The 5075-nt window shown below is 31.4% G+C and overlaps 1 long non-coding RNA gene across 2 annotated transcripts; it reads left to right on the forward strand.

The window, feature by feature from the left end:
• Window positions 1-508: 508 nt before the first annotated feature.
• On the forward strand, window positions 509-2519 carry LOC127086646 (uncharacterized). 2 transcript variants are annotated; one of them, XR_007789539.1, is made up of 2 exons: window positions 509-1096; window positions 1803-2519. It is a non-coding gene; the product is annotated as an uncharacterized LOC127086646 (long non-coding RNA). The 2 variants fall into 2 exon arrangements; XR_007789540.1 differs by having other exon boundaries at window positions 1849-2519.
• Window positions 2520-5075: the final 2556 nt, after the last annotated feature.

A 5075-nucleotide genomic window follows, 5' to 3' on the forward strand; every position in this document is an offset into this window, starting at 1 on the left:
GAAACTGCTAAGACTATTACACGTTCATGGGGATTGGGAACATTTTACTCATAATGGGGATGAATCATAAATCATGCAAGAATTTAAAAGATTAATACAAGCATACAAACCATACAACCATTAATCATGCCTAAAGAATCATTCAAGTGGCAAAATAAACCATAAAAATTACTTCCTAAGACTAATCACCACTAATATTGCTAATTAAAGTCTAAAGGGAAATATCTTGATTATTAATGTCTAAAGTTCAAATTGAAAAATCAAATCTAAAATAATCTTGATTAATTGTTAACATGTATGATTTTTATCAAGAAGTGGACTAATTAACCTAATTAATCCCTAAGTTCTAACCACTAATATTCTAAGTATTTTCATGTAAAAAAAATTCAAAATGTAGTAAAAAGAAATAACTAAAATGCTATTAAAAAAATACAAAATAAATAAAGAAAAATAAAAGATAAATGATGGAGGCATGGGGTGCATCTGCTGATCAAGGGTGATAGGAAGTAAATCCATATGGGCTTATTAAGAAGCACAACATTATGGCCAAGGGAGCAAAGGGGGTGTATTGTGATAAAGGGTTGTTTGGAGAGAAATCCATGGGCTTGATCCCTTGAAACCCAAACCACTCATCCAAAGGGAAGGGATCGGGCTAGGCAAAAGCAAAACGTTAATGTTATTCCTCTTCTTCGTGTCCAAATCCCTTCTGAGATCATGTGGAACTCCGCCGCACCGAAAATCGCCTCCGGCGGTGGTGGAGATGCTAATGTGTCAACACCCTTATCAAAGAGTGTATATGACTTTCTCCTTCCCCAATACCAATTCAATTCTTCCTAAAAACCTCTCAATAACCTGAATCAGAGTCAAGCCATAATGAACCCTAAGTAGGAAAAATTGAAATTAAACAAAGAACAAAGCGTGTTTCGCATAATAAGTTTAGGGCTTATGTTCTATGGAGCACAAACAAAAGGACGGTGAAGAGAAAGCGTGTCCAATCATCAAGATATGGAGATCGGGGTTCTTACCGGTCGGAGTAGCTTCAGCATCTCTTTAAGGTTGGTGATGACAACAAAATTGCAAATATCTTCTTCTTCTGGTAATGTCACCTCTGATTTCTTTTCTTCAACTCTTGAATTGTGTGAAACCTCTTTTTCTCCATCTATTCTTTAGCCTATAGGGATTGTAGTTTCTCTGTGTTGTTGCTCTTGTGATGCTTGTGGCCGCGTGAGAATATTGCAGTGAGTTGAGAGGATTTTATGAGAGTGGTGTGAGGTTGATAAAGGATTCAAAGTTCTCAGTGATGAAAATTATTGTGTAGTGATGATTGTGTGAATTTCAGTGATTGTGAATCTGCATTGGTGAATTTTGATTAAGAGACTTTAAGTTGTGATTGAGTGATGAATATATAGGTGTTTGGATGTAACAACTTTGGGAAATTGGGTCAGAAAAGTTAGGGCCAACTAACTTGTTAAAATTTTCAGTGTTAAAGTAGTTAGAATGATGGATTATGTTAACTATCTGTTAAAATCAGTTAGGAATTCAGTTAGATTAGTTAGTTGGACTTGGTGAGTTAATTGAGTTATTGAAATTCTCTTAGTTATTGTTATTATAGTTAGTTTTGTTTAATTCAGTTGTGACCTGGATTTGAGTTAAAATGTGTTATGCAGTTAGATGGTTTTGAATAATGTTAGTAGAAAATCAATGAAGTTAGTTGTTGAAGTTAGTGTAAGTGAATTAGAACTATCAGTTTGGATTTTGTTAGTTAGTTAATTAGTTTAATTAAAATTATTTTAATTTGGAAGGTGTTGTGAACAATGTCATTATGTAATGGATAATACTTCTAACCAGATACATTCTCCAATGACTCTTTCTCTACCTCTATAAAAGGAAGCTGGAGGTTTGAAAGAAGGTGTACAACAACAACGCAATAGAATATCTTGAGCATAACTCTGAGCTTTCATTTGTAACTGTTATTGCATAAGATCTTAAGATTTTTTATCCTTGTGTATCTTAGAAATCTTATGAGGTTAAGAACCTTTGTGGTTGTTGCACAACTATTATGCTTATGATTGTGTATCTAAGTATAAAGGTTATCTTTTCTACTAAAGTGTTTGTTTAAAGTAGATGATGTCTCTTGCCTGCGTGCTTGAGTAGTGAAGTCTCTAGACTGTGTACTTGAGCAGTGAAGTCTCTTTCTAGGTTGATTGAGCAAAAGTCTCTTGCAAGGTTGCTTGAGGAGAAGTCCCTTTCTAGGTTAATTGAGCAAGTGAAGTATCTTGCAAGTGTGCTTGAGTAAACTGTAATCTATTGATTATAGTGAAGAGGTCGTGTTGAAACAAGGGGTCTGAACTACTCTCAATTGAGGAGAGGAACCAGGATACTCTTTGTGTGTTGCTTGATTTTACTTCTGATCATTATTATTTCCGTTGTTGTTACTATTTATGATATCAGACTCTGAACGTCGTTCACATTCTGAAGTTGCATTATCAGAAGGGAAAGATTTTTTGACATACACAATTTAACCCCCCTTCTTGTGTATTTTTATCACCTTCAACAAGTACATTCAACTGATGAAAAAAATGCAATGTCATGTGTTATTCCTTTTATAAATTCAAGAGGAGTCTTGTTTAAGATGAGTCTATACATATCCTATTTTAAACGTAACATGTTATATTTACTCCTTCTACCCAAAAGTGTTTTTAAATTTTAGATTCATTGAGTATGATCTCTGTCATCTTTTGAAGAGATTTTTTTTCCTTTATACAACCCTATTTTGTTTCACAAAAATTTTCAAATGGTTCTTTTTCAAATTCTCCACCAAGACCACTTCTAATTTTAAAAGTATTTATTCCTCTCTCATTTTGAGATGCATATGATCAGTTGTTCATTTAGACACAAGTAGTCACTTGTGTTGAATACATATAATCACATTTGTTTGGGTACATATGAACATTCTTGACTTGAGTTGTAGATGGTCATATTAGCCTATGAACAAATGGTCAACCTTGTTGAATTGAACACAAATGATAATTATCATTCTTTGAGTGCGGATGATCTTTTTCTTTTATAGATGATAATGCCTTTATTTCTTGTTGATGATTGTAAAGTTTTCTATACATGAAAACAAACTCAATAACGTATCAATTGTTCTTAATTATATTGTTATCATAAAAAATCTACAAATATAGGTTATTGTCCTTCAAACCATATATGGTTCAATATTATGAAGACTCTATGAAATTGTTTTGTGATAATAAATATGAAGATCAAATGATGTTTCATTCAAGAAGTGGGTTGATAACTATCGCCTACATACCTTATAGGCATCTGTTAGCAGATATGTCAACATAACAATTCAACCAACTTACATGCAAGTTTTGAATGATTGATTTTCATTCACCAATTTATGAGAGAATGTTGTAAATATTAAATCGTAAATAATAACATTTATTGTTATTTTACATTATTAATACGAGACTAATTAAATAATCTCATTTGGTTTAAATTTATCTATATTTAAGCAAGTTAATTCTAATATGATAAATCATAAATTTTAAATATATTGAAATATCAAACCACATAAAACAATAACATTAAAATAAAATCATCTAAATAGTACTAAGTCTAATTAATCTTAGTGATGTCTCATTTTGAATGCAATAGCTAGACTCACAACAACATCTACCATCTCCGAGTGATGAGTGATTCTAAGTATAATTCCTGGACAAAATATTAAAATAATACTCATTGAATATTTTTAAGCATGACTTACACTGTCAAAATCAACTAAGATTTGATGCATCAAAAATATTTTACATGACAATATAGAGTTTTGAGCAGGGTACTATAGTACCCGTTCTCATATCCGCAGTTTTAAAAATCCCCGTACCCGAGTCCTTACCCGTCTGGGCACCAACATTTATACCCGTGCTCTTATCCTATGGATAGCTAAGTATCCATACCCGTACCCATTTACCTGCATTTCTAATAAAAACATTATCGATCAATTATAATTTATCATGTCATTTTGAGATTTTGACAACATTAAAATAATTCAAGAATATTATTGTTGAGTTAAAAAATAAACAAACACTTATGTTGAAAAACATACAAATTTAATATAAATGTATTCAATAAAATTGATAAACATACATGTGTTTATAATAATAAAAATAAAAATATATAAATATATATAGTGCGGGTATGAGGTGGATTGGGTACTAAGGTACCTGTATCCACATCCATGTCCGCATATTTTAGTGGGTAATTGTTCGTCCCCATGCCCATACTCATTTTGCGGGTTTTTAACCTATCCTTTGTGAATAATTTTTATGGGTACCCCATGGGGATGAATCAAAATGTCATCCCTACTTGTCTTTGACTAGAATTTTGCATTTGCATTAAGAGTGCAATTTCCTCCTTCCTAAAATTGTCCATGTGCTTTAATAATACGATTTCCTCCATCAACTCATTAATTTTTTAATTATTTTCTTGAAGTGTAACAATTTTTTCTTGTATTTTTATTATTATTTCGTCTGTTTAACAAGAAGATGTCGATATTGTATATCTATTAATTTGAGGTGACATTGTTTCAAATCCTATACAATATTTTCTCAAATACTTCATTTTTAAAAAGATAAATCTAAATTGCAACTTGTAATTGTTGCTTCACATGCAAAAGACCAAATTAAATGAGTTCTAAGTGACTAAAATTTTATAATTCACACGCTGGTTGTTAGATATAAAACCTATACACATTTGAATGGCTAGAAAGCACATCATGAATAATAGTCACACGTTTTTGGATGGGTTAATAGTCACAACTACAATCCCTTAAACCACTTAATTATCATTAAATGTGCTTTCACAGGCAACTCTTTCAATATTTAAACATGCACTAAATTTGACTTAAATTTTAAATCCCTTTCAATATCCAAAGAGATAAACATTTTATCAAGTAAACAACCAGTTTTTAGATAAATTCTCCCCATGTTAGATGAGTTTCTTTAACACTTCCTAATTTCTACAAACTCCAAACACAACACAATAAACAAAGAGTTTATAACAAGATCTCA

The sequence above is a fragment of the Lathyrus oleraceus genome, chromosome 5, assembly GCF_024323335.1.
Source record: "Lathyrus oleraceus cultivar Zhongwan6 chromosome 5, CAAS_Psat_ZW6_1.0, whole genome shotgun sequence".
Classification (NCBI taxonomy): Eukaryota; Viridiplantae; Streptophyta; class Magnoliopsida; order Fabales; family Fabaceae; genus Lathyrus; species Lathyrus oleraceus.